This window comes from Hippopotamus amphibius, chromosome X (genome assembly GCF_030028045.1).
Source record: "Hippopotamus amphibius kiboko isolate mHipAmp2 chromosome X, mHipAmp2.hap2, whole genome shotgun sequence".
Lineage (NCBI taxonomy): Eukaryota > Metazoa > Chordata > Mammalia > Artiodactyla > Hippopotamidae > Hippopotamus > Hippopotamus amphibius.
Genome location: NC_080203.1, coordinates 90635267 through 90654255, shown reverse-complemented (window position 1 = coordinate 90654255; position 18989 = coordinate 90635267). Strand labels below are relative to the sequence as shown.

At 41.7% G+C, this 18989-nt stretch overlaps 1 long non-coding RNA gene across 1 annotated transcript in view; it reads left to right on the top strand.

Moving 5' to 3' along the window:
* The window catches only part of LOC130842067 (uncharacterized), a 29465-nt gene extending 12012 nt beyond the window's left edge, over window positions 1–17453 (top strand). The window contains exon 3 of the long non-coding RNA XR_009050338.1: window positions 17247–17453. This is a non-coding gene — a long non-coding RNA (uncharacterized LOC130842067). The remainder of the gene's footprint in view (window positions 1–17246) is intronic.
* The last annotated feature ends 1536 nt before the right edge of the window (window positions 17454–18989 follow it).

Sequence of the window (18989 nt, the reverse complement as noted above, 5' to 3'; positions counted from 1 at the left end):
ATATTTCTTTTTTTTTTAACTTTTTTTCTTTTTATGTTTTACAAGAAACTGCATATATTTAGAGTGTACAATTTGGTACCCCAATCTTCCAATTCATTCCCCCCCCAACCCTCCCTGCTTTCCCCACTTGGTGTCCATATGCTTGTGCTCTACATCTGTGTCTCTATTTCTGCCTTGCAAACCACTTGATTTGTACCATTTTTCTGCAGTCCACATATATGTGTTAATATAAGGGGATATTTCTTACCTCATTTTATTTCAGCTTACCGTGACCAAAACTTGATTGTCTGTATCTTCTCCTGTTCATTTGGAGAGTTGTGTTTTTCAAGGAATTTGCCTATTTTAACCTAAATTGTGAAATTTAGTTGCATAAAATTGTTCATAACCATGTTTTAATACTTTCAATGTCTATAAGATCTGTAGTGATGTCCTTTTTTAAAAAAAATCTATCTATTATTTTTGGGGCTGCATGGCGTGGCATGTGGGATCTTATTTCCCCGACCAGGGATGGAACCTGTGCCCCCTGCACTGGAAGTGTGGAATCTTAACCACTGGACCGCCAGGGAAGTCCCCTTCTCTCTTTATTCTTGATTAATTTTTCTAGGTGTATATCAGTTTTTAAAATGTTTTCTAACAACCAACTCTTGGTTATTAATATATATTTTTTTGTACATTAATTTTCTGGGTTTGTTTTCTGTACTTCCTTTTTTTTTTTCCTTTTCGTTGCTGCCTTGGGTTTTATTTGTTCCTCTTTTTCTAGTTACTTAAGATGAAATCTGAGGACTTCCCTGGTAGCGCAGTGGTTAAGAATCTGCCTGCCAATGCAGGGGACACGGGTTCAAGCCCTGGTCCGGGAAGATTCCACATGCCATGGAGCAACTAAGCCTGTGCTCCAGAACTACCGAGCCTGCTCTCTAGAATCCGTGAGCCACAACTACTGAGCCTGAGTGCCACAACTATTATAGCCCATGCTCCACAACAAGAGAAGCCACCACAATGAGAAGCTTGCACACTGCAACGAAGAGTGCCCCACTCACCACAACTAGAGAAAGCTGGTGCAGCGGCAAAGACCCAATGCAGCCAAAAATAAATAAATAATAAATCTTAAAAAAAAAGATGAAATCTGAGGTAATTTTAAAAAATAAATTTATTTATTTTGTTGGCTGCGTTGGGTCTTCGTTGCTGTGCGCGGGCTTTCTCTAGTTGCTGAGAGCGGGGGCTACTCTTCGTTGCGGTGCTTGGGCTTCTCATTGTGGCAGCCTCTCTTGTTGCAGAGCATGGGCTCTAGGCGCTCGGGCTTCAGTAGTTGTGGCACACGGGCTTCGTTGCTCCTCGGCATGTGGGATATTCCTGGACCAGGGATCAAACCCGACGTGTCCCCTGCATTGGCAGGTGGGTTCTTAACAACTGCGCCACCAGGGAAGTCCAGGCTGAGGTTATTGAATTTCAGCTTTTGCTTTTCCCAACATAAAAGTTTCTTTAAGGACTGCTTTGGCTGTACCCCCTAGTTTTGATATATTTTATGCTCATTATCATTCAGTTTCTAATTTGATTTCTACATTGATCCTTCTGTTATTTAATGATGTACTAAATTTCCCAGCAGTTCTGGATTTTCTAATTATCATACTGTTATTTATGATATCACATATTTCTACTATGATCAGAGGATATGCTCTGAATTATTTCGGTTCTTTGAAAGTTATTAAGCTTACTCTATAGCTCTGGATATAGCTAATTTTGGTAAATGTTCTATATGCATTTCAAAAAGTTTACTTTGTTGTCATTGGCTGTGGTGTCCTGTATATGTCAATTATTAACAGTTGTTCAGATCTTTTATATCCTTCCAGATTCATGGAGTGGAACTGGAGATGTTTGGGTCTAAGTTCTTATTTTTTGTATTGAAGTATAGTTGATATACAATATATGTTTCAGGTGTACAACATAGTGATTCAAAAATTTTAAAGGTTATACTCCATTAATAGTTATTATAAAATATTGGCTGCATTCCCTGTGCTGTACAATATATCCTTGTAGCTTATTTGCTTTATACGTAGTAGTTCGTACCTCCTGATCCCCTACCCCTCTCCTGCCACCCCTTCTCTCTCCCCACTGGTAACCACTAATTTGTTCTCTATATCTGTGTCTGTTTCTTTTTTGTTATATTCACTAGTTGTTTTAATTTTTAGATTCCACATATGTGATATCATATAGTATTTGTCTTTCTCTCTCTTACTTATTTCACTTAGCATAACACCCTCCAAGTCTATCTATGTTGTTGCAAATGGCAGAATTTCATTCTTTTTTATGGCTGAGTGGTATATATATACACCACATCTTTATCCATTCATCTGTTGATGGACACTTAGATTGCTTCCATATATTGGCTATTGTAAATAATGCTGCTATGAACATTGGGGTGCATGTGTCTTTTCTAATTAGTATTTTCTCTTTTTTTCCGGTTAAATACCCAGGAGTGGAATTGCTGGGTCATGTGACAGTTCTATTTTTGTTTTTTTGAGAAACCACCATACTGTTTTCCATAATGGCTGCACCAATTTATATTCCCACCAGCAGTGTACAAGGTTTCCCTTTTCTCTACATCCTAACCAACATTTGTTATTTGTGGTCTTTTTTGATGATAGCCATTCTGACAGGTGTGAGGTGAAACCTCATTGTGGTTTTGATTTGCATTTCTCTAATGATTAATAATGTTGAGCATCTTTTCGTGTTTTTGTATGCACTCTTACTTCCAGAGTTGTCTGATACTGTTAATTTTGGAGTCTTCTGGGGATTCCACTTTAAATATTATACTGATTTTTATCCTACCAACCAACTGCTAGTATATGATTTTGCTTTCTCTGGTCTGCTGTATCCATTACTACTCATCCATATGCCTCCCACATACCAAAATACATTCCAGAATTTTCTTCTCCAATTCTTTTCATCCTTATGGGTTGATGTCTTTTTTTTTTTTGTAGGCACAGTTTAAAGAATTGCTTAAATTTGGGATAGGTGATATGCATTTACTTCAAAAAATGAAGATTAAAAGGTGTGCAGTGGAGGGACTTCCCTGGTGGTCCAGTGGTTAAGACTCCACCCTCCCAATGCAGAAGGGGGCATGGGTTCGATTCTCGGTCAGGGAACTAAGATCCCGTATACTGCATGGTGCAGCCAAAAAAAAAAAAACAGATTAAAAAAAAAAAAAAAAGGTGTGCAGTGGAAAACTTCCTGCCATCACTATCCATCTACCCAGTGTCCACCCTCCCCCACATTAACATTATTATTATTATTATTATTATTATTTGCCACAAGGCTTGTGGGATCTTAATTCCCTGACCAGAGATTGAACCTGGGCCCTCAGTAGTGAGAGTGCAGAGTCCTTAACCACTGGACCACCAGGGAATTCTCTAACATTATTCTTTATTAATAATATTCTAGTGTTTTCATTCTCTTCACCCCCCACCCCGTCCAACTCTCTCTCTCTCATCTCTCATAGGGATTTTTAAAAATTTATTTATAGAACTTCTCATAATATATACAAAAACAAAGAATAATTCTGAAAGGAGGAAAAGTCTGAGTCCTATGAACTGTCAAAACAGCCACACTGGAAACACCGGGAGTAGAATCCAATGTGAGTAGGGGGAACATAGAGTTAAAGGAAAAAGAAGATCCAGATAAAAGTGAGGGAGAACAGAAACCCCAATATCTCAGAGCAATTTCCCACAGTTTTGAGCTCTTCACAAAAACGGAAGAGGGAGCTGTAGAGCCATGAAAGTTAAAAAAGCGACCCTGAACCATGCTTCCCTTCTAAACATTCAAGAAAATTGATTTCATTTAAAAGAAGGGAGGTCAAATCCCATATAACATTATAAGAAAAAAAGAGGATAAGGAGCAGAAAAACATTCCTATGGATACTGAGAGAATGCCAGAAGGACATGCCTACGAAACCAATGAAAATTCCATCCTAGTATTTCCAAATGAGCTAAGACATTAACAAATGGTACAAGATATGAAAGAGCAGCACAAATCAGAATGAGAAAAATCCAGAAATGAAGTAATAGAATTAAAGAATTAGAAACAAAACAAAAACTCATTTCTGAAACAAAGACTAAACTAGAAGGAACTTAAGAACAAACACAACAGATGATGGCTTAAGAGAAATGGATGAAAAGGAAGAAAGCTTTTAAGATAAAAAATAAGTGAAAAGGACTTCCCTGATGGCGCTGTGGTCAAGAATCTGCCTGCCAATGCAGGGGACACAAGTTCAAGCCCTGGTCCCGGAAGATCCCACATGCCTCGGAGCAACTATGCCCGTGTGCCACATCTAGTGAGCCTGCGCTCTAGAGCCTGTGAGCCACAACTACTGAGCCCATGCACCACAACTACTGAAGCCAGCATGTGCTCTGCAACAAGAGAAGCCACCACAATAAGAAGGCTGCACACTGCAATGAAGAGTAGCCCCTGCTCTCCACAACGACAGAGAGCACGTGCGCGCGCAGCAATCAAGACCCAATGCAGCCAATAAATAAATAAATAAGTAAATAAACAATTCTAAAATAAATAAATAAATGAAAAGACTTCTGGTTTCAACTTGGACGCGTAAGGAACCGAAGAAAATAAACCCCCATCCTTACAACAAAAAAGAAGTTGGACAGAGAGCAAATTAACAATGGTGTGAACTCATCAGAGAACTGAGATCACAGGACAGATGGTTATCCTGAAATCTGGAGAGAAACTAGTGCCTGCAGGGAGACACAGGACCAGAGCATTTGCTCACCTGGGGCAGAAGCCATTAGATGCTATATGAGCTGAGAGGAACATTAAACTGGAAATTTTGACAGATTGCCAGAGGCTGAGTGCAGGCTAGGAGAGAGTATGAAGCTTCTGGGGGCTGCAGTGCAGGTTTTTACTCCAGGAACCCCACCAAGCTCTCACAGGGAGGATAAGGGACAATCTGGAGGAAGTTCCTTCCCTGGCCCCATGGTGGGAGGAGGGAGAAAGCAGCCACAACACCAGACCATCCACACTGTCCCCTTATCTGCAGGGGGCAGAGTAAGGCTTCTAGGGTGGCTTCGGGACAGTGTCCCAGGTGTGAGATTTCTTAGTTCTTTGAGGATCTGTGTCCTAGGGTGCAGGGTCCATAAACTGTTTGGGGCTCTGCTTCCCAGTATGTGAAGACTTTGAGTACTTTGGTCTATGTTTCTTTTTCTTTTTTTTTTTTTACATTTTATTTATTTACTTAATTAATCTGTGTGTCTATTTATACATTTATTCATTTATGTTGGAGGGGATATTTTGATTTATTAATAAACACATGTAACAAATTTCATCTAAAGGCTATTCATTAGATTTTCCCTGACTTCAACTGTGCTGTCCTGCAATTTATTTATTTATTTTTTCTTTTTATTTATTATTATTTTTTTGAGGTACACCAAATTCATCTGTATTTATACACATATACCCATATTCCCTCCCTCCCTCGACTCCCCCCCACCCTCCCTGTCCCAGTTGGTCTATGTTTCAAGGATATAAGCCCTCTGAAGTATTTGGGGGTTGCTGACCCACAGTCTGAGGTTCTGAGATGTTTGGGAGTCTGTGTCACAGGATGTGAGGTCACTGAGATACTTGTGTTTCTTTGTCTCAGGCTGTGAATTCCTTGGGATGTTTGGGGGTCTGTGTCTGAGAGTGTGAGGTCTCTAGGCTGTACTCAGTCTGTGAGGCTTCTGAACCCTTTGGGGTTCTCCTTCTCAATGTGTGACATCTCACACTTTCTAGCATGTGCAGTCTCTGAGCTGATGTGTTTTTAACCGTGGCATGAGTTCTCTGAAGTCTTTATGGGTCCATTTCCATAGTTGAGAGGTGTTTGATATTTTGAGATTCTCTTCTTGAATTTGAGGCCATGTTGCTCTTCCAGGGTGTGTTTAACCATGTGTCAGGTTTCTGAGCTGATTTAGCAATTATGTCTAAAATGTGGACATAAGCTTTGCAGGATGTTAAATGCACAAGTAATTTTGGGAGTCTGTCTTCCAAATTGTGAAATCTGAAAGGCTGATGGGGGCATTTTATCATGATACTAGTATCACCTGGTGATACTAGGTATTTAGGGGTTCTGTGTCCCAGGGTGTGAGGTGTCTGAGCTGCTTGAGGGCCTTTGTCTATGTCATGATATCTTTAATCTGTAGTTTATTTTTTAAAAAGTATTTATTTATTTGGTCGCACTGGGTCTTAGATGTGGCACTCGGGATCTTTGTTGCTGCGTGCAGGATCTTCAGTTGCGACATGCAAACTCTTAGTTGCTGCATGCGAACTCTTAGTTGCAGCATGTGGGATCTAGTTCCTTGACCAGGGATCGAACCCAGGCCCCCTGCATTGGGAGCACAGAGTCTTAGCCACTGGACCACCAGGGGAGTCCCTAAACTGTAGTTTTTTTTTTTTAATAAATAAATTTATTTATTTATTTATTTATTTATTTTATTGGCTGTGTTGGGTCTTCGTTGCTGCACACGGGCTTTCTCTATTTGCAGCGAGCGGGGACTACTCTTCATTGTGGTGCGTGGGCTTCTCATTGTGGTGGCCTCTCTTGTTGCAGAGCACAGGCTCCAGGTGCGTGCGCTTCAGTAGTTGAGGCATATGGGCTCAATAGTTGTGGCTCACGGGCTCTAGAGCGCAGGCTCAATAGCTGTGGTGCACGGGCTTAGTTGCTCCACGGCATGTGGTACCTTCCTGGGGCAGGGATCAAACCCGTGTCCCTTGCATTGGCAGGTGGATTCTTATCCACTGTGCCACCTAGGAAGTCCCCCCTAATCTGTAGTTTTAATATGTAGAGTCTCTATACCATGGTGTGTGATATCTGAGTTACTTGGGTCTTTGTTCCATAGAGTGAAATCTCTGAGCTCCTCTGTGTCCCATGATGTGAGGTCTCTGGGCTTTTGGGGGATCTGTGTCCCAAGTATGAAGTCTCTAAGCTGTTTGGTGTCCTGTTTTCTATTTTTTTCTTTTTTCTTGGCCACACCGTGCAGCACGTGGGATCTTAGTTCCCCAACCAGGGATTAAATTCATGCCTCCTGCAGTAGAAGTGCGGAGTCTTAACCACTGGACTGCCAGGGAAGTCCCTGGTGTCTTGTTTTCTAGGTTGTAAATTCTTCAAGCTGATTTGTCCATTTTCTACCTGAGTTTGAGGCCTCTGAGCCCTTTGTGCTTTTGCTGTCCAGGGTATGGGGACTCTCAACCTTTGCGAGACTCTCCCTGATGGTGAGGTTTTGATATTCTGTGGGTCTGTGTCCCTGAGTATGGAGGCTCTGGCATTTTAAGGTTTTCCTTCTTGGTTCCTGTTCAGTGGTATGTTTCAGGCCTCTGAGCTGAGCTGATTTAGTACCTATGTCCAGATTGTGAGGTCACTCAGCTGTCTGGGTTTCTGTTCAAGACGATAGCGCCCAAGCAGTTTGTGGGTCTGCATCCTTGGATGTGTGGCATCTACAGTTGTTTGGGGGATTTTGTTGTAGAATGAGATGTCTCTTCTCTGTTTGGGATCTGTTTCCAGGATGTGCTGTCTCTGAACTCTTTCTAGGACTGTTTCTCTGGGTGTTAAGTTCTCTATGATGCTTTTGTGGAGATGGGCCACGTAATGAGGATCTTTGAGCTGATTTAAGTTTTCTGTCTTAGGATGTGATGTTTGCAGTTTTCAGGGTTTCTATGTCCCAAGGTGTAAGGTCTCAAATCTGTTTGCGATTCTGCACCCCTGGTATGAGATGTGCAGACTTTTGGGGGTCTGTGCCCACTGTATGTGGCCTATGAGCTTTTGGTGGATCTGTGTTTCAGGGTGTGTAGTTTCTAAGGTGTTTGGGATCTGGTGTGGGATACCTCTGAGCTCTTTGAGGATTTGTGTCTGATGTGTGAGGTGTCAGAGGTGATTGGGGTCTCTGAGGTTTGGGCAGGTTTGTGTCACAGTTGGAGGTCTAAGAACTTTTGGGAGGTATGTGTTTAATGTATGAGGTATCTAAGTTGTTTGCTGGTTTGTTCCAGGGGATGAGGTCTGTGCTATTGGTGGTCTGTGCCCCAGGTTGTAAAATTCCTGTGCTTTTGGGGAGGTTCTTTGTCCCAGGGTGTGAGATACCTGGGGGATTGGGGGGTTATGAATTTTGGAGGTTCACTCCATGTGGGAGGTTTCTGAGATTTTCACGGCTCTTTGTCAGGATTTGAAGTCATAATGATTTGGGGGGATGTTTTCATGGTGACTGGTCTCTGATATGCCTAGGTGTCTGTGTCCATGGGTGCAAAGTCTTTAAGATGTTTTGGTGTCTGTTTTTTAGCATGATTTGTTGGGTACTAGAGGAAATGAGCTCAAGCAATGAGAAGAGGTTGCCTGAGAGTGGGATGCATGAACTTAATATTGTACAGGTTCCAGTTTGGGTGATGATGTCAAGATTATTTCTGTGGGAGTGAGTGACTGAGAAGATCAGTGGAGGAGAGGAGGTCAGGGAAGGGAGGCCAGGTCTCTGTGTGGAGGTGGAAGGGTCATTTAAATGGAAATGAAATCAGCAAGGTTCAAGGGAACGGTTATATTAGAGAGAGGCATAGCAACCTAGGAGCTAAAATTCTAGAGAAATGAGAGTTGGTAGATGACTTCGACCAAATTGGGACTCTTGTAACATGAGCATTGAAACTGAGGGGCTTTGGTGGGGAGGGGCAATATAGGGGTAGGGGAAAAAGGGTTATTATGGGATTATATGAAATTATGTGTGTGAAACTTTTGGAAATGTTAAAGCACTATAGAATTTAAAGAATCTTTCATTCAATAATTGTTTTTTAAAAAAACTGAGGGGTTTTAGGACAAAGGAAAGCAGAGTTGTTTGAAAGTAATCTCTGTGTAACAAGGATTTTAAAAATAACTCATACTGAAGAAGGGATGATGGACTCTCATCACTTTGCATACCCCTAATGAAATAGTGGATCCAGGCAATGGCTCTCTAGGGCCACAAAGTCACAAGAGAGAGCTGGACAGACATCCCTCCTGATGGAAGACCTCACAACACCACCTATGAAGGATTCTTGCCCCAAACTGAACATGTAGCCTGTAAACTTCTATATCCAACTACCAGTTTATAGATATCAAGGCGTCAGAGGAATATGTTGAACTAGACCATGAGAAGCAATCAACCTAATAATCCAGGCTTCCTTCAGGTCTCTGCTTGAATGTCACCTCTTCAGTGAGATCTGCCCTGACCAGCCTCCCTATCCCAACCCCCCTGCACTCCCTCTCCCTTTGTTCTGATTTGCACTCAGTATCATCATCTGAGTTTCTTATTTTTATTACTTGTTTATTATTTGTCTATGTCTTGTGAGAAAGTGACATTCATGAGGGCAGGGGCTTTGTCTAGTTGCTGTGTTGTGTGTCCCCAGCACCTAGAACATGGCCGGGTACAGAGTTAAGCAATGCATAAGCATCTGTGGAGTACATGCGGGCATGAGTGAATGGATCTGGCAGAGCATCAGAGCAGTAGTCCCAGCCCAGCTCAGCCCTCATGATAATTCTCCCACCTGCTTTCTGTCCATCAGGAAGCCCTTCCCCCCACCCCCAGGATGTTAAGGCAGATGTGGGCTTGGGCTCACAGCTCATCTTCAAAGGCCATTGCACCTTTTGTCATAAAACATACTCCCTCAATCCTAAACACAATAAATATAACTTCTGCTTCTCTTTTCCTGGAGTGTGGGGAAATGTGGAATAAAATTCTATCAACATTCTTTTCTTTAAAATTGGGATATATTTGTTTTATAATGTTAGTTTCTGCTGTACAGTGAAGTGGAGTTCCCTGTGCTATACAGCATGTTCTCATCAGTTATCTATTTTATATGTATTGGTGTATATATGTCAATCCCAATCTCCCAATTCATCCCACCCTCGCCTTTCACCCCTTGGTGTCCATACATTTGTTCTTCTACATCTGTGTCTCTGTTTCTGCCTTGCAAACCGGTTGATCTGTACCGTTTTTCTATATTCCACATATATGTATTAATATACGGTATTTGTTTTGCTCTTTCTGAGTTACTTCACTCTGTATGACAGTCTCTAGGTCCATCCATGTCTCTACAAATGTCCCAATTTTGTTCCATTCTATGGCTGAGTAATATTCCATTGTATATATGTACCACACCTTCTTTATCCATTCATCTGTTGGTGGACATTTAGGTTGCTTCCATGACCTGGCTATTGTAAATAGTGCTGCAATGAACATTGGGGTGCAAGTGTCTTTTTGAATTATGGTTTTCTCTTGGTATATGCCCAGAAGTGGGATTGTTGGGTCATATGGTAATTCTGTTTTTAGTTTTTTGCGGAACCTCCATACTGTTTTCCATAGTGGCTGTACCAATTTACATTCCCACCAACAGTGCAAGAGGGTTCCCTTTTCTATCAACATTCTTTAGGTGAATTCCTAGTACGTGGAGTTACTTGAGCCACAACAAGTCCATTGGGGAATTTCCTTTTTTCTCTACTCTAGAACAGTTTATATCAAGTTTGAGACAAAGTGATGGAGACATATTATCTAGAGCTGCACTGTCCAATATGGTAACCACTAGCTACATGTGTCTATTTGCACATAAATTAATTAAAATTAAAGTATTTGACACATGCTACAACATGGATGAATCTTGAGGAAATTATGCTAACTGAAATGAGCCAGTCACAAAAGGACATATACTGTATGATTCCACTTATATGAAGTACCTAGAATGGTCAAATTCATAGATACAGAAAGTAGAATGATGGTTGCCGGGGGCTGGGGGAGAGGGTAATGGGAGTGATTGTTTAATGGGTACAGAGTTTCAGTTTTGCAAGAAGAAAAGAGTTCTGGAGATGGTTGGTAGTAATGATTGCACCACAATGTGAATGTACTTAATACTACTGAACTGTATACTTTAAAATGGTTAAGATGGTAAATTTTATATTACTTTGTATATTTTACCACAATAAAAAAATTAAAATAAAAATTCAGTTCCTTAGTCACACTTGCCACATTTAAGTCCTCAATAGCCATATGTGGCTAGTGGCTGCCATATTGAATAGTGTAAAAATAGAACACTTTCATCATTCAGAATGTTTTATTGGACAGTGCTGGTCTAGAGTTATGGCAGAAAGCACTGGAAGAACTAAAATCAGAAAGAGGTTGAAGAGGTATAAATGGTTGTCTCTGGGCCTGTGATATGGGGTGAGGAGGGGCAGGCAGAAACCTTGTTTTTCACCAAAAGCCCCTCAGGACTGTGGGACTTATTCCCATGCTCATAAATTACTGTGATAAAAATGTCTAAAGGTTGAAGGGTACAAACTTCCATTTATAAGATGAATAAATTCTGGGGATATAATGTACAGCAAAGTGAATATAGTTAACAGTACTATACTGTATACTTGAAAGTTGCTATGAGAGTAGTTTTTATGTTCTCACCATAACAAAAACAAAATGGTCATCATGTGAGGTAAAGGATGCATTAACTAACCTTATTGTGATAAGCATTTCACAATATACAAGTGTATCAAATCATCACATTGTACATCTTAAACTTACGCAATGTTGTATGTCAGTTACATCTCAATAAAGCCGGAAAAAATGTCTGAAGGAAAACCCACTCCCCCAGGCCCCACCAGAGAGTTAGATTCCCTTCTCCTTCCCCTTCTTTCCTCCTCCTTCCCTCTTTTTTTGCTTTCTTTCTTTTTATTGAGGTGAAATTCACTTAACATAAAATTATTATAAAGCGAGCAATTCAGTGACAATTAGTATATTCACAATATTATGCAGCCATTACCTCTATCTAGTTCCAAAATGTTTTCGTCACCACCATAAGGAAACCTTGTACCCATTAAGCAGTTGTTTCCCATTCCATCCCCACTACCCTCCCAGCCCCTGACACCGATCTGTGTTCTATCTCTGTGTATTTATCCATTCTAGAATCATACAGTATGTGACCTTTTGTGTCTGGCTTCTTTCACACAGCATAATGTTTTCAAGATTCATCCACATTGTAACGTATATCATATAGCATGTACTTCATAACTTTTTATGACTGAATAATATTCCATGGTATGTATATACCACATTTGGTTTATCCATTCATCTGTTGATGAATATAATGGGCTGTTTCCATATTTTGGCTACTGTGAATAATGATGCTATTAACATGCATGCATATCTATTTGTTGAGTACTGGTTTTCAGTTCTTTTGGGTGTCTACCTAGAAGTGGAATTGCTGGATCAGGTGGTAATTCTATGTTTAGCTTTTTGTTTGATTTTTGAGGAACCACCAAACTGTTTCCACTGTGGATGAACCATTTTACATTTCCACTAGCAGTGTACAAGGGTTCCAATTTCTCCACATCCTCACCGACATTTATTTTCTGTTTTTTTTTTTTTTTTAATTATAGCTGTCCTATTGGGAATGGTACCTCATTGTGGGTTTGATTTGTATTTTCCTAATGATGAATGATGTTGAGCATCTTTTCGTTTGCTTTCTAGCCATTGGAATATCTTCTTTGGAGAAATGTCTGTTCAAGTCCTTTGCCCATTTTAAAAATCAGATTTTTTTTCTTTATGTTGTTGAATTTGCTTTTTTTTAATGTAAGTTTTTTTCCATATCTTTATTGGAGTATAATTGCTTTACACTGTTGTGCCAGTTTCCGCTGTGCAACAAAGTGAATCAGCTGTATTTATACATATATCCCCTTATCCCCTCCCCCTTGAGCCTCCCTCCCACCCTCCCTATCCCACCCCTCTAGGTCATCACCAACCATTGAGTTGATCTCCCTTTGTTATGCAGCAGCTTCCCACTAGCTGTCTATTTTACATTTGATAGTGTATATATGTCAGTGTTACTCTCTCACTTTGTCCTAGTTTCCCCTTCCCCATCAGTGTCCTCAAGTCCATTCTCTACATCTGCATCTTTATTCTTGTCCTGCCACTGCGTTCATCAGTACCATTTTTTTAGATTCCATATATATGCATTAGCATATGGTATTTGTTTTTCTCTCTCTGGCTTACTTCACTCTGTATGACAGACTCTAGGTCCATCCGCCTCACTACAGATAACTCAATTTCATTCCTTTTTATGACTGAGTAATATTCCATTGTATATATGTGCCACATCTTCTTTATCCATTCATCTGTCGATGGGCATTTAGGTTGCTTCCATGTCCTGGCTATTGTAAATAGTGCTGCAATGAACATTGTGGTACATGTATCTATTTGAATTCTGGTTTTCTCAGTGTATATGCCCAGTAGCGGGATTGTTAGGTGAGTTGAAAGACTTTTAAAAAATATATTCTGGATACTAGATCCTTATCAGACATATGATTTGCAAACACTTTCTCCTATTCCATAGTTTGTCTTTTCGCTTTCTTGATAATGTTCTTTGATGCACAAAAGTTTATGTTTATGTTTATGAAATCCAACTCATCTATTTTTTCTTTTGTTGTCTGCACTTTTGGTATTATACCTAAGAATCCATTTTCTTTTTTAAAAAAATTTATTTTATTGAAGTATAGTTGGTTTACAATGTGTTAATTTCTTCTGTACAGCAAAATGATTCAGATATACATATATACATACATATATATGTACATACTTTTTGCTTTTTGGGTGGTTTTTTTGGCCGACCAGGGATTGAACCCAGGCCATGGCAGTGAAAGCCCAGAATCCTAACCACTAGGCCATCAGGGAACTCCCTATACATTCTTTTTCATATTCTTTTCCGTTATGGTTTATCACAGGATATTGAATATAGTTCCCTGTGCTATACCGTAAGACCTTGTTGTTTATCCATCCTATATATAATAGTTTGCATCTGCTAATCCCAGACTCCTAGTCTTTCCCTCCCCCAAGCCCCCTCCCCCTTGGCAACCACAAGTCTGTTCTCTATATCTGTGAGTCTGTTTCTGTTTCATGGATATGTTGATTTGTATCATATTTTAGATTCCACATATGTGATGTCACATGGTATTTGTCTTTCTCTTTCTGACTTACTTCACTTAGTGTGATAATCTCTAGGTCCATGCATGTTGTTGCAAATGGCATTATTTTCTTCTTTTTTATGGCTAATATTCCATTGTATATATGTACCACATCTTCAAGAATCCATTTCCTGTTTTTTTAATGTATTTTTTGTTTGTTTTTTGGTTTTTTTTGACCATACCACACGGCATGAGGGATCTTAGTTCCCTGACCAGGGATTGAACCCATGCCCTCTGCAGTGGAAGCATGGATTCTTAACCACTGGGCAACCAGGGAATTCCCAAGAATCCATTTTCAAATCTAAGGTCATGAAGATTTACTAGAGCCTCTTCTTGGGATGGGGCTAATCTCATGGCTCCTGGTATCTTGGTATGTACTCCTCTTGGTCACTTTCTAGCCCCACCCCATCTCCCACCCTGGGCCCCAGTGGAAAGAGGCCACTCCACTGTCCAGGATCCTCCCCTGGATGCCCGATTGCTAAGTGACCAAGGTAACCCATATCTAAGGATTTTTCACCCCAAGATTTTGCTTTACCATCATCCATGCTGCTGCCTCTGGCTGCAAAACAGTTGTAGTGAATTGACCTAGACTTGATTGAAGGTGTTTTTCTGGTACCACCCAGGACCGGAGCTAAACTCAAATTATTTCCAAATCATAGAGAATTCAGCACATTGATTTTTCAGCAAATTAGCTTTCAGAGGTTTGATGGTTTGGTGAATTGGCCAGTTAGTCTATTGGGTTTTAAAAAGAAAGTGCTATCTTTTAATAATAATAAAGAAGAAGGAATAAGAATATAGACATGTATCTGCTTATTTTTGCAAAAAGAAACAGAAAGGATAAAGGAATTCCCCGGTGGTCCAGTGGTTAAGACTCTGCGACTTCACTGCCGAGGGCACGAGTTTGATCCCTGGTCTGGGAACTAAGATTCCACAAGCCACGTGGTTAAAAAAAAAAAAAAGAAAGAAAGAAAAGAAAGAAAGAAAAAGAAACAGATAGGATAAACCATAAATGAATGTAATTGTTCACCACAGGGCCAGGGTAAGCTTATGGGAACTCTGAAAGCCTTTGAGTTTCTGCCACTTTCAGGGCCCCGGGGTGGTGGGAAAGGCAGGGGAACCCTCCCTAGAGGGACTCTGGGCCTGCCTGGGCAGGCAGAGGCTCCTCTTAGCTGAGCAGCGTCTCCATGATACTGCTCAGCGCAGGCACAGTTAGGGCAGTGACCCTACCCAGCTCCCAGGTGTAAGGTCCCTAGGAGCCAAGGGTGGGTACAGGGAGTGTGTCCAGTGTGGGAACTGCCGGGTGCAGGGTAGCCCAGTGCCCTTGACCTGACTGGTACTGTGACTTCACCTTCAGCCCAGTCCGTCCTGCCCTGCTTCAGGGCTGTGAGCAGTGAGGCCAAAAACCGAGGGTGGGGGAGATGGAGGACACTGAGAGATCTTTTAATTCAACCAGTCACTTCCTTACTGAGCACCTACACTATCCTAGGTGCTGGGGACACTGTGGTGAACAAAACAGATATAAACCCCTGTACCCTGGGAAGCTGTTATTCTGGCAGAGACAGCAAACAGTGAACAAAGGAATCAGTACATTATGTCAGGGTGATTATGCCCTGAATAAAGTGAAGCAGGGAGGTGAGGTAGAGAGGACTGAAGGGGTGGTCACTTACCAGTGGTGATCAGAGAAGGCCTCTCTGAGGTGACACATGGACTGAAACCAGAATGATGATCTGAAGGAGCTAGCTGTGCATTGGTCTGGGGGATGGGTGTTCCAGGCAGAGGACAGTGGAAAGATCCTGAGCTGGGAATAAGCTTGGCTAGTGACAAGGATCCAATAGGAGCAGAAGTGCTTTGGGTTTGAGTTTTTCCAGGCACATACTCCATCTTGGGTCAGTCTGGTAGCACAGGGGGAGAAAGAAGACGGGGAAAGGAGGGAGGGGAGAGGCTCTCCTGGAGTGGGGCATGTGCAGGTGGTGGTGGGAAGATAGGCACAGGAGGTAGGTGTGGGTATATGGCATTTGGGTGACTCCGCTGGGAGTGGGGCCAGCATAGAGTTAATCCTTGAGGGCCCAGTGAGTCAGGGTTAGAATAGGGAGGGGGGGATAGGAAGGATGAGGCATTCCTGGACTCTTGGGAGGGCCCCAAGGGGCCACCTCACCTCCCTCCTTCTTTCCTTCCTTCTCTCTGTCCCTGGGGGAAGCCCTACATCTAGGGAGAGCCCTGGGTATGGGTGGCAGGTGCTTCCCACCCAGTGGATCTTGCAGTGCATGCCTGAGACTGCAAGATGGTGGCCTTGACCTATGGGAGTGGGAGGGGAGAAGATTCTACATCAGAGTCTTCTTGCTATCTCCCTCTCTTTCAGTCAGAGGTACAGATACAGTCCCCTGAGTGACCCACAGACACCCACATACAGTGACCATGTGTTACTCACACACCCATAGCACACAAACCCAGACATAGGCACACACACTCTGACACGTGGCAACAGCAAACAGAGACACATGCAGATACAGTCACCCAGGGACACACAGTATAGTGACCATCAGTCACTCACAAAGAGACACAAATCCCATAGAGACCCATATGCCATGCAGAGACACAGCCCATGAGCACAGATATGAGCAGAGCCCATGAAGGCTAACACACAGCAATGCCACACCAGACCTATATAGACATAGCCACACAGGCAAAGGTGCGGAGAAACAAAGGGGTGTGCAGCCTGGAGTCACACACACCCATAAGCAGCCATAGAAATTCTCCTAAAACACACTGTCAGACACAGGCACACAGAAGGGAATATGGTTATCACATCTGGTGATATCCAGTGTGTCTCTTTTTGGGATGAGGCAATCATTAGTGATCACTTCCTAAATCTATATTTTCATTAGGAAATAGGCTGTAGTGAATCAAATGAAATAAGAGAGGTATGAGCAAACATAATTATGGACCATAGAATTTAAGCTGGGTAAGGAGGGAAGTGAGGACATGAGAGAGGTCTCAAACAGTGGAAAGGTAGTAGGGTCAATAAATTCTGGGTCCTGATGGGGTTGGAGGGTGTGATGGTTAATTTTATGTGTCAACTTGACTGGGCCATGGGGTGCTTCCTGTTCCTACATCCGTGTGCTCTGCTGGTCTAGAGGCCTTAGTTCCAAAGGGAGGAATGCTTCCACCAGGAGATGCAACAGTAATTCCATTGAAATGAAAGTTGACTGCTGCCCCCTACCACTTTGGTCTTTTTGTGTCTCTGAATCAACAGGCAAAGAAGGGAGTTATTGTGCTGGCTGGGATGAGTGATCCTGACTACCAAGGGGACATTGGACCACTACTTCGTGATGGAGGTGAAAAAGAGCATGTCTGGAATACAGATGATTCCTTAGTATTACCAGGCCCTGTGATTAAGGACAATGGAAAACTACAACAACCCAACTTAGTCAGGGCTTATAATGGTCCAGATCCTTCAAGAATGAAGGTAGGGAACCACAACCAGCTGAGGTTCTTGCTAAAAGTAAAGGGAATATGGAGTGGGTTGTGGAAGAGGGTGAATACCAGCCACAAGCACATGACCAGTTACAGAAATGACGACTGTAATTGTGAGTACTTCCTCCTTATTTTGTGCTATACTGAGTTTTTGTGTCCCTCAAAATTCACATGTTGCAGCCCTAATCCCCAATGTGTTGGACTTTGGAGGTTTTATTGAAATTTTATTTTAAATTTATTTAAATTTTTTTTAAATTTTATATTGGAGTATAACTGATTAACAATATTGTGTTAGTTTCAGGTGTACAGCAAACTGATTCAGTTATTCATATACATGTATCTATTCCTTTTCAAATTATTTTCCCATTTAGGTTATTACAGAATATTGAGCAGAGTTCCCTGTGTTATACAGTAGGTCCTTGTTGGTTATCTACTTTATTATTTATTTATTTATTTATTTATTTATTTATTGGCTGCGTTGGGTCTTCATTGCTGGATGCCGGCTTTCTCTAGTTGCAGTGAGCGGGGGGCTACTCTTCATTATGGTGTGTGGGCCTCTCATTGCAGTGGCTCCTCTTGTTGTGGAGCGCAGGCTCTAGGTGCGTGGGCTTCAGTAGTTGTGGCACGTGGGTTCAGTAGTTGTGGCTCATGGGCTCTAGAGCGCAGGCTCAGTAGTTGTGGCGCACGGGCTTAGTTGCTCTGTGGCATGTAGGATCTTCCCGGACCAGGGATTGAACCCTTATCCTCTGCATTGGCAGGTGGATTCTTAACCACTGTGCCACCAGGGAAGTCCTGGTTGTCTATTTTAAATGTAGCAGTGTGTACATGTCAATCCCAAACTCCCAATCTATCCCTCCCCCCACCCTTCCCCCCTGTTAACCATAAGTTCATTCTCCCCAATGTATTGTACTTTGAATGTGGAGGCTTTGGGAGGTAATTAGGTCATCAGTGTGGAGCCCTTAGAAAAGGGATGGGATCAGTGGCCTTAGAAACTCCAGAGAGCTCCCTTGCCCCTTCCACTATGTGAGGACATAGTGAGAAGATGAACATCTATAAACCAGGAAGCAGGTCCTCACCAAACACTAAATCTACCAGCACCTTGATCTTGGACCTCCTAGCCCCCAGAACTGTGAGAAGTAAATATTTGTAAACCACCCAGGCTATGGTATTTTTGTTATACTAGCCCACATTTTGGTGTGTGTGTGTGCGTGTGTGTGTGTGTGTGAAATATCTTTTTCTTCTCACTCTTATTCTCTTATCATGGAACATAAGATGTTTTCAGTTTATATCATAGTATTTAAGTATTATTAACTTTACATCATAATATTTAAGTTGTGAGATATCAAGGAGAAAATTAAACATCACTCAGGGACTTTACCTCCTCTTCTGGGGAAGGAGTTAGTGCATTTTTGGTGTACGCAGGATAGCTGAATCATGTTAGGTAGAAGGATAACCTTGTTATTTTTTTATTTATTTATTTATTTTTGAAGGATAACCTTGTTATTATCTTCATTTGGAGATT